Below are 11,504 nucleotides of genomic sequence, written 5' to 3' on the forward strand. Positions count from 1 at the left end.
GGACTTCGGATTCAGGAAACCAATTATAATAACCCTGCCTCTTCTAGAAGTAGTAATGAATATGTATTAGCCTAGGAGCATAAAAACCAGCCGCCTTACGTAACAGGTGTGCGTCCTGGTGGAGCAGAGACTCCCGGCGCACCCAGCGCTGTTTGCTTGCCTCTATTCATTTAAGAAATTGTAAACTTTGATTGTAATCCTATTTGGGACTCAGTCATTTATAACATCAGCCAGGTGAGAAGTTATACAACTAAATTCAAGTTAAAAAAAGTAATGCATTTTACTGTTCTGTGAGAGAATGTCTGTGTCTCATTCCACACCCATACCACCTACCTGACCATATACTTTCTACCTTTTTCACACACCGGATTTGAAAAAACTGAAGCCAGGGATAGAAGACTGGGGGCTTGTTTAATCACATTAATGATTTCTAAATAAAACAATTGTAATTATTAAAGCCAGGAATGAAAGAATGGGGGCTTGCTTAATCGCATTAAAATAGATGTTGCTGAGTGTCTTTGCTTACTACTGTGCAAATTAACCAAAACAAGGAGTCTCGGGGCCCCTCACAGAAGATGTTTCCTGACAAAAATGGGGAACCTGTCTCAAAAACCAGCTGAGACCGACCTTGTGGTTTGGACAAGAGCCAAGGAGCAGCTGAGTCTGTACAAAGGCAGGGGGTCAACCAGTGGTGATGAAGAGGAGTTATCGGACTTCATCCCCACGACCCCCCGATGACCACCACCAGAAGGCACTGTGCAGACGCAGATGGGAGGAGTATATGGAAATGACTTCTTGGAGCTAATTTTAATACAAAGCGGGGATAGGTTATGCATATGTATAGGCATATTGGGAAACTTCATGCATATGTAACTCTACTGCATATAACCAAAGCAAGTTGCTGTGTTAAGGTGCGCATGCCTTTGGGAGCTATCCTGCATGTGCCCGGCACTGAAATAAACCACATACCTACTTTATAACTCATTTGCTTTGAGTTGTAGAGTTCTTCCACAAATCAAAACAGTCAGATTGATATCACAATGTAAATTTGTCCAGCAGTCAGTTTTATGCATCTTCACAAGAATTTCACAAACCTCTTTGGCTTGATCAGCTTGATTTAAAATAGCCAGTTTTCTTGTGTTTAGTAAATGAAACTTGAACAATATAGGATTTTATGTTAATTTCCAAAAGTTTTCAAAAAATGGTCTCAGAATATTTGTTAGCTAAACCAAGATGAGATGATGTGGTGGTTTTACTCAAGTGGGCAGCTGAGTTCCACCATGGCCGCTCTCTCACTCCCCCCTCCTCAAAGAGGAAGGGGGAGAAAATACAACACAAAGAGCTCGAGGTTTGAGATAAGGATGATTTAACTAAAGGGAAAAGGGAGAGGGGAAAAAAAAAAGCTGCGTGGAAGCACATAGAGAAAGGGAAAAAAAAAGGTTATTCTCTACTTCCCATCAACAAGCGATGTTCGGCCACATCCTGGGAAGCAGAGCCTCAAAACGCATAACAGTTGTTTGGGAGGACAGCCCCCTCCCCCATGAGAGCCCCCCTTTTTATTGCTGAGTGTGACATCATGTGGTATGGAATATCCCTTTGGTTGGTTTAGATCAGCTGCCCTGGTGATGTCCCCTCCCCATCACTTGCCCACCCCCAGCCTGCTGGCTCTTGGGGGCTTGGAGGTAGTCCTGATGCTGTGCCAGCATTATGCAGCAATAGACAACACTGGAGTGATACCAGTGCTGTTCTAGCTATGAGTGCATAGCACAGCACTGTATGGGCTGCTGCAGGGAAAGTTAACTCCATCCCAGACAGACTCATCACAGAAGACAACAGAAATAAATAGAACCAATGAAGCACTGACTACGCATTAAAGTCATCTAAATGATATTAGTCAATACTGCAAGCCTCACATAGACACAAGAATCCCTATAGTAGATACTTATGGAATAATCTCTTCAGGGGAGGTCTCTTTTTAACTCCTTTAGTTTGATTTATACCCCAAAGCAAAAAAAAAAAAATGATGCCTTCCAAAACATTTGTATGTTTACTTGTTCAGTTGGTGACTTTTATGAAGTGCTACAATGGATTAGTTTTCAACAGAAGTTGAAATTTGCAAACCACTTCTAGCAAGCATTAAATGCCTTCCTCACTTCATGCACCATTGAACACTTCTTTATTTTGTCTTCTCTCATAGTACACTAAAGCAAAATAAATAAAAGACACACACACACCAAAACATGACAGCCACTCTCATAAGTACCAGAAGCATTCTGAAGTAGCTTTGCAAGGGGTTTCCTGTTTAAGGAGCTTTCTGTCCCTCAAAATTCAAATTATCTTATTATGAAAAGAAAACCATGACAACTGTTTGTAACAATGAAGCAAGAGTACATCTGACATATACTGAACTTCTGAGAGTAACCATCACTGTTGCTAGGAGTCAGTTGCTGTGCAACTTAAAGGGTATGTGGTACTTTCAGACTAAGAAGCATTAATAAACCTGTAGTCCTCCTTATACATCTGACCAACTTGCTTAAAGAGCTTAGAACTCTTCACAAAGAGTCACACATACCTACAGACATATCTTTTTAAAAAGGGTTATACTAACAGATTTTAACACTATATTTTTTTCTGCTTTAATATTAACATAAAGCAGTAAATATCTGCACTGCATTCTAACTGAACGCAAACAAAAGTTTTCCTCTAATTCATCATTTAGAAGGACAATTAAAAATCTTAAACACCAAGAAATCTGAGTTAATCTTTCAACAGTTAAAACAACTGCACATGTTCCATAGAGATGTTTTATTGTACACTCTCAAAAACAATATATCAAACTCCATATTTTGGACCATAAATTAACAACCTAAAAAAAACACGCCATCATGATGTTTCATGTTTACTTTTTAATATCTAAACATGTCCAGAAGATCTTCAAGTTGACTACAATGTTTTTGTCAAACTGGGTTCTTCTATATTTATTAATCATTTTCAATCAAAAAATCTGCAGGCCAAATTAGGTATCTACAACTACCTCTACAGGATCAGTGTTTTCAATAAAGTTTTTAGCAAATCCACTGGAGAAGGGCTAAGAAATGGCACATAGAAGTGAACAACATGGCTTTTCTCCAAAAAGTTGTTGTATAGTAACACAATTAGTGACATCTATAGGAAATAGCAAGTCTGGCTTATGCCTTTTGCTCTTTAAACATATCCATATTACAATAGATAGAGTACATTTGGCAATTGTCCAGCTGTCTTTTGCCAAATGAAATACATAACACCTGAACACTGCCTTTCCTTTAACAGTAGGATAAATTTTCTTATCTTTCCCAGATAATTATTCAGATACCTCTACCTTTCTTTCAAATTAGATGGAGGGCAGTATCACAAACTATTTCCTCAGGAGAACAAAAATAAAAAGATGTCACAAAAGTTATCAAAAAGGCTAAGATTAACTATTCTATAAAACACCTCGTTTGTGCACCTCAAAACATTTCATATTGCTTTAATAGTACCTCTCAAAAAGAGGTAATAAAAATGAAGACTGCTCTGAAGGCAAAACGTCGGGGGGAGCAAATTTCTTCCTAAGAAAGCATTCACGAAGACAAACGGTTTTACAACTGGTATTTTGTTTCTTCAGAATTCATAAACTTGCAATGTCTTTTCTAAAGCAACACCAGACCTTTTCTTGCCTACATTAGGTTAATGGGTTTATAAGACAAACCATCATCTCTTGCCTCAACACTGTACTTTTAGGATTTAGCCTTGTAAAGAAAATAAATGCAGTGGCAACTAATGGATTCCAGAATCAAGCACCTATTTCCATCAACTAACTCATGCAAAAAAGAAACTAATAAGCACACAGTCTTTGCTACTTTAAATTACTTTCAAGGACAGATCACTGCAACGTTAAAAGCTACCCTACTGACCATGATCTCAAAAGCGATGGAAAAAAGCCTAGAATCATGATATCAACACAGCTACAGTTAAAAATATCTAGGTATGTTATGAACTAAAAACACTTACTGAATTGTACTTAAGAATTACTGGTTATCTGAACTACATTGTACTGTCATGAATTTGTTAGATCTAGTTTCCACTGAGGCAAATTCTTTTTTTCTGTGTTGCCCAACGAAATACTAGAGACAGGAGGTACTTCAGCAAATAACAGTTGCAAAATGCTCTAACTTGAGTTGTACCATAAGTAACCTTTTATTAGGTATTATAAGATACTCCCTTGAATGTAATTAAAGTAAATGAAACTTTTGCAGACAAACAGGTTTGTTTACATAAAACAAGACAGAGCCTCAATCCATTAAGTTTGGTGAGACAGCTTGGCTGAATACAGATTTTTCACAAAGAAATTCAACCAGAACCAGGCCCTACTGATATAAAACCCACACCTGGGCCAGGGCAATTCCAAGCACAAATACAGGCTGGGTGGAGAATGGATTGAAAGCAGTCCTGAAGAAATGAACCTGGGGGTGTTGGTGGATGAGAAGCTCAACACGAGCCTGCAACATGCACTTGCAGCCCAGAAAGCCAATTGTAACCTGGGCTACATCAAAAGAAGTGTGGCCAGCAGGTCTAGGGAGGTGATTCTCCCCCTCTACTCTGCTCTCATAAGACCCCACGTGGAGTACTGTGTTCAGCTCTGGGGCCCCCAGCACAAGAAGGACATGGAAATATTAGAATGAGCCCAGAGGAGGGCCACAAGGATGATCAGGGGCTGGAGAGAACTGGGGTTGTTCAGCCTGGAGAAGAGAAGGCTCCGGGGAGACCTTATAGCAGCCTCCCAGTACCTAAAGGGGGGCCTATAGGAAAGCTGGGGAAGGACTGGACTCTGTCAGTGAGTGGAGTGATAGGGCAAGGAGTAATGGTTTTAAAGTAAAAGAGGGTAGGTTTAGATTAGATATAAGGATGAAATTCTTTACTCAGTGGTGAGACACTGGAACAGGCTGCCCAGAGAAGTTGTGATGCCCTATCTCTGGAAGTGTTCAAGGCCAGGTTGGATGAGGCTTTGAGCAACCTGGTCTAGTGGGAGGTGCCCCTGCCCATGGCAAGGGGGTTGGAATTAGATGATCTTTAAAGTCCCTTCCGACCCAAGCCATTCTTTCTAGGATTCTATAAACCAGCACTCCCCTCTCCCCTCTTATGGAGGATCTACCTCATCTGTGAGGCTAGCATGCTTCTACCATACAACTTGTCCAAGTTGAATGCTCCCTTTAGTCTTTTCCACTCTAATTCTTTCTCCCTCACACCTCAGCATCAAACTTTAAGTAATTGATGCAAGTATGTAGATCAGGCCTTGACAAATACGCACATGCTTATTCTTTCTAAACAACTGTTTCACATGTACATGATAAAGATCTACCTGAAGTGAAAGAGATATTGCCATCTACACTTCGAAAATGTTTATGGCAAATTTAACATGGTAAAGGGTTATCGCACCAACAGAGGTGTTTAAATTAGCCTTCAGGTTGCTGGCGAGAAAATGAGAAAAACAGATCCTGAACTGCTAAATAAGCATTCTTTCTAGTCATTTACAGTTGACTAAAGAAGTCTTCCTCAAAATAGATTTTAAACATCAATTGTGTGTATGTTGAGATGAAGCCAGTAAAGTTCGCGCTCCAAAATAAAACAGGAGATTAACAAAAGAGTAACTGTAGGATATCCCTGCAGTTCAGTTGGATATACTTCAGATATGACTGACGTGCAATGCTTCCCAACCTTGCCACATCCCACTATCTCAAGTAAACTGTGAAATATTAAATCACGTGGAGGTGAAGCACCTAACAAGGAAAAGAAAAGAACAGTGAATAGGAAACAATTCAGCAAAAGGAAACTGAATTGAGGAGCTCAATCAAGATTGAAATTGAGTGCCAGCAAATACAGAAAACAGAATTATAAGATGTGTTTTAACAGACAAAACTATCAACAATAGGTGGTGGGAAGCAAAACAGGACAAAAACATAAATTGCAAAAACAAAGAAAAAGTTGATAAAAGATTTAAAGACCAATGTTTAGTTTAACTCCTTGTCTAGAAACAAAATCAACGAGATATTTAAAGGATGTTATCTTCCACCACTGTCTGAATACAAAAAAAAAAAACTTTAAAAATCTAGCATTTTGTCTTCCGTTTTCACAGACTTGTATCCGTTTGTTTAAAAAAGAAATCTAGAAAACAATTTTTTTCCTAATACAATATTACTTTATAGCTAGGTCAAAACTTCAGTCTTAGTTGAGAAAAGGTTTAATTCAAGAGGACTGATAACGTGATAAAAATATCCCTGTTTTGTGCCAGTTTGTAATAGGCAACTAATAATTAATGATGGAATTGAATATTAGAGAGATAAACTAGAGCAAATCCAAGGAAAGCAATTATACAGGAAATACCCATGGGATTTATGTTAAGAACCACTGAAAAAACATTGGTTAAGGGTCTGTGAAGGATTGGATACCCACACAGTACTAATGTTTTTCTTCTTTTAAGTTAATTTACAAATAGGTTAAAAGCCACAGTAGTTCTGTTGCTATGTAGAAAAGCAATGACACTTTCATTAGTTAACAGAAAGACACTATAATACGTACATTTGTTGTAAGAAGGGATGCACTTCCTAAGACAACATAAGCTAGGGTTAATCAACTATGAGACTGTTTAAGAACATCTACTGAGAGAATACAACCTGATACAGGAACTAAATGACAACAAGAAACCATGCATACCAACTAGCAAGTTTGGACCACCTTAATTAAGAAAATATATGCATGTAGATGGTTATTATTCCTATGTAACTTCTCATTAAAGACTTCTTTTGTTCTTCAGGAACAAATGTTTCTAAGAAAATAAGACAAATACACAGCATTGGGTACTCTAAATACACTTAATTCTTTTGATTTTACTGAAAACTTAGTGGTTTCTATACTATCAGATTAAATTTACAAGTAGTATGAACTGGAGAATTCAAGAAGGTTTGAATCAGTTCATGAAAGATAATGCAGTCAAGTATTCCATTTAGAACAATTATGTTTATAAATAAAGTGAAAATATCAATGAGAACAGAAAGTTGGGAACTCAGAAGCACAATGAGAGTTAAATTTTAAAGCTTGCAACCCAACAGCTTGATTTACAGAAACAACAGCTAATTACAGTGAAGAATTTCATATAGCACCCATTAGCCTCTCAACCTCCACTATTAACCGTTAATCACACACCGTCAAGCCAATTTTAAATGATCTCTAATCCCTTTGCTGTGTTACCCACTGGCCTTCCCTATCAATACACAAAATATTCTGGAACATTACAAGTACCACAGCATCTCAGATCACAACTTCCAATAAAACAGATAAATTCCCTTCATAATAAACAACCACAGGACAATTTGTATCATTTTTGGAAAAAATGGAAGTAATACTTATTCCCATATTATAAAATGGGTGAGAAGGACGGTGGAGGAGGGGAAAGGATTCGAGCTGTCTTCCCCCCCAATAGCAAAGCCCAAGGGAGCACTCCCTGCACAGATGCTGCATGGAGAGAGAAGATAAAGGTTAGAGTGAAAGGAAAGGAGAAGAAAGAGAGAAAAAGACTGGATTACAAATGTGTGCATAACAGTTACATTCACCTGAATTGTGGAAGGTTGTTCTTGTTGGTAGCAGCTGTTCTTGTAGGTGACGATTAAGAAGGAAATGGAAAACAGCAGAAAAGCAGCTGTTGTTGATGCGTAACAGTCACCAAGGCTACAGTGACTATGGCGCTTGATTCACAAGGCAACAGTTGCTATAACTCACAAAAGAGAGAGAGCAAGCAAGAGAGGAAGAAACAGTGACCCAGCCTAAGATATCCGGAAGAGGCAGAGCCTTTCTTATGACGGACAGCTTCTAGAACCGGAGGGGAGGGGGTGCGGTTTCCTTAACGGGGAAGGAAAATAAGGTTGGCAGGGACGTACTAACTCCTCCACCTCCCTAAAGGCATGAGATGGCACTTTCTATCCCCAACAAGTGAAATAGCAGTGGTATGACAATGGACAATCCCTGGATGTAAGTCACACTACATTGGAGAGGCTAGGGAAGGAACCTGGTGGCTGGTGGCAGTGGCTGATTGTTCAAAAAGATAGCAACCGCCAAGCTAAAACCCGAGTGGGAGGGGGAAGGAGAGAAGGGGGGTGTGGTCATATCTACATATCTGTCTCCCGAGTAGATCACTCTTACTGACATCCTGACGTCACATCCGATTAGCAACTAAGAGAAAGGGTTTTTTTTCGTTTGTGTTTTTGTTTGTTTGTTTGTTTTTGTGCAGGGATCTCTGTTCAGGGGATTACTTTGCTTTTCCACCATGCTTGTTTCCTGTCACTCAGACGCAATTGCAGAGTAAGCAGGAACTTGTTTTGTGCTCGCTGCTTGTCACCTTTCTACTAATTTTTCCATCAGAAAATGGCAGGGAAGAGCTGCTGATAGATGGGGTATTTGTTAACTGCTGCCATTTTAAAGTCAGTGAGACTATGACAGCAGCTTTACTATCCTCAGTGGCAAAGCTGAATATTTTCAGTAACTGCTGCATACCCTTGGCTTGCTGGACTCAGCACATAGACGACCAGTGTGCACATTACCAGCTGCCTTGGGCCAACCTTTCCCTGCAGTGATGTTCATCATAGATCCCTGCTCTTACCCACATATCACTCACCAAGGTGATCAGCTCCGGGACAGAGGCGTTCTGCAGTGAAGCAAGGAATCGCGACGTGCAAGGGATTTCCTGCATCAAGGCAGCTCAGGCAGCAAAGGGAGCCTCCAGGAGCCAGCAATTCTCATGAGAATGGCTGACAAGGATTGGGCGGAGCTTGTATCAAAAATAGTGTGGCCAGCAGGACTAGGGAAGTGATTGTCCCTCTCTACTCAGCTCTGGTGAGGCCGCACCTCGAATACCGGGGCCGCCCCAGCCCCCAGCCCCTCGTACAATGGCAGCCCCTAGGATGAGAGGTTAGGAGTGTGGCGTGTCAGTTTGTGTGGGAAGGTGCAGAAGCTTGGCCAGCTCGACCAAGGAGTGAGAGTATCCACCCAGCAGAAGGCCATGGCCTCTCGGAATTTGGCACCCACCATAACCCATACAGTCTCCCAGACAGAGCTCTGGGGGGAACATGCTGCTACCCAAGTGTCAGGTTGTAGGGTGTGCTCGACTCTTATGCCAGTTCAGGACCTCAGGAGTGAGCACATCTGGGGGAGGTGTGCCCAGGTGGAGGCACTCCTCCATTTAGTGACAGAGTTTCTGGAAGAGGTGAGTAGGTTGAGGAGTATCAGGGAGTCCAAGAGGGAGATAGACTACAGGAGTCGCTCCGTACCTTCCCTAAGACAGGCCCAACAGACAGAAGGGATGCACAATATGGAGGATTCCCTATCCTCTCTCTACCTGGCTGAATACACTGACCTAAAGGATAAGGAACAATGGCAAAAAGTCCCTGGTAAGCATGGCAGGTGTGTCCCCTCAGGGACTTTCCCACCTTCCCAGGTGCCTGTGCACAACAGGTATGAAGCTTTGCAGATTGATCTGAACAACGTTGATGAAAAGCTTGACGTGAGTCAGCAGTGTGTGATTGCAGCCCAGAAGGCCAAATGCATCAACAGGAGAGCAGCCAGCAGATCGAGGGAAGTGATTCTCCCCCTTTTCTCCCTCTACTCTACCCTTGTGAGGCCCCACCTAGAGTGCTGCATCCAGATCTAAGGCCCCCAGCACAAGAAGGAACTGAACCTGTTAGAGCAGGTCCAGAAGAGGGCCACAAAGATGATCAGATGGCTGGAACACCTCTCCTGTGAAGACAGGCTAAGAGATCTGGGCATGTTCAGCCTGGAGAAGAGAAGGCTCTGGAGTCACCTCATTATGGCCTTTCAGTACTTAAAGGGGGCTTATAAAAAAGATGGAGAGCAACTCTTTGCTCAGTCGGATAATGATAGGACAAGGGGGGATAGTTTTAAACTAAAAGAGGTGAGATTTAGATGAGAGGTTAGGAGGAAAGGGGAGACCTTATAGAGACTTTCCAGTACCTAAAGGGGGCCTAGAGGAAAGCTGGGGAGGAACTCTTTGTCAGGGAGTGGAGTGATAGGACAAGGGGGAATGGCTTTAAACTAAAAAAGGGTAGATCTAGATTAGACATTAGGAAGAAGTTCTTTACTCTGAGGGTGGTGAGGCACTGGAATGGGTTGCTGTCCTGGTTTCAGTTAGGACAGAGGTAATTTTCCTCATAGTAGCTGGTAGGATGCTATGTTTTGGATTAGGATGAGAAGAGCGCTGATAACATGCTGATGTTCTAATTCTTGCAGAGCAGTGCTTACACCAAGCCAAGGACTTTTCAGCTTCTCGCTCTGTCCTGCCAGCGAGCAGGCTAGGGGTGCAGCAGGAGCTGGGAGGGGACAGACCCAGGACAGCTGACCCAAACTGGCCAAAGGGGTATTCCATACCATCTGACGTCATGCTAAACAATATATAGGAGTGGCTGGCTGGGGTGGGGGGCCGGCTGCTCGGGGATAGGCTGGGCATCGGTCAGCGGGTGGTGAGCAATTGCATTGTGCATCACTTGTTTCTTACACATTATTATTATTAATACTATTATCATTATCACTATTATTATTATTATTATTATTATATTCCTGTCTTAAACTGTCTTTATCTCAACTCACAGGCTTCACTTTCCCGTTTCTCTCCCCCATCCCAGAGAGGGAGGGGGGAGGGTGAGCGAACGGCTGTGTGGTGTTTAGCTGCCAGCCGGGTTAAACCACAACAGTCCTTTTGGTGCCCAGCATGGGGCACGAAGGGTTGAGATATCGACAAATTTGACCAGAGTGTGTTAAACTAAAATTGGTATAAGTATTGGATCTGCTTAATAGTTGCTAGTCACGATGTTGATTGCCTTAATCTCCAGTCTGCTGTGCCTGTTTCCAAATTGAGTTTTATAGCACGTTACTTTCTGTATGTGCTCCCTGTTGCACTGTTTATCCTTTCCGGGCCCTGGTTTAAGATTGTTATGGTACTGTGCGGTGTAACAATGGCTTATGAAATGATGAGATTTCTGGTCATGACTCTAACCTGGTATTTGTACTCAGCACTGTCGTCGACTCTATACTTTGGAACCCATATCTCGGAAACTATTAGCAATTGCACCTATTGCCTGTTTTCGTCAGGGAGCCAATCTGTGGAGGGGACAGGGGAAGACATGTTTCCCTCCCTGTTCACTCTCCCTTTCTCCTTCACCACCCTCTTATCCCCCGAGCTAGTTACGGTGGTTCTCCGAGATGTTGAATATCCTTGGGATACTCAGACCAGCCTGCTCTTGTTGTTATGTCTCCTGAATGCGCTTCAGGTTTTGTGGAGGGTTAAACAACTACTTAGGAATCTCATCCGGAGATCTGTCTTGAGGCGGGATAGTTGCGAGTGGCAGGGAGTGTGGGAGGATATGGGCAGGTTTCTAGAGCAGTGGTCACCTCCAGTGTTTTGGACATTCACCCCTGAACAACTG

General features: G+C 41.8%; 1 protein-coding gene across 14 annotated transcripts in view; it reads right to left on the bottom strand.

Annotated features, from left to right (window-relative positions):
• LOC308184728 (transcription factor RFX3-like) overlaps positions 1-10,949 on the bottom strand; it is a 248,621-nt gene extending 237,672 nt beyond the window's left edge. For 8 of the 14 annotated variants that reach the window (XM_080572119.1, XM_080572120.1, XM_080572117.1 and 5 more), the window contains exon 1: positions 7,626-7,877. The gene's annotated coding sequence lies outside the window, so the exon portion shown is untranslated. Of the gene's footprint in view, positions 1-7,625; positions 7,878-8,683 lie in introns of those variants that run through there. The other 6 variants (XM_080572123.1, XM_080572112.1, XM_080572115.1 and 3 more) reach the window with 3 other exon arrangements.
• Between the last annotated feature and the right edge of the window lie 555 nt (positions 10,950-11,504).

Source organism: Anser brachyrhynchus (assembly GCF_964034855.1).
Source record: "Anser brachyrhynchus genome assembly, chromosome: W".
NCBI classification, from domain to species: domain Eukaryota; kingdom Metazoa; phylum Chordata; class Aves; order Anseriformes; family Anatidae; genus Anser; species Anser brachyrhynchus.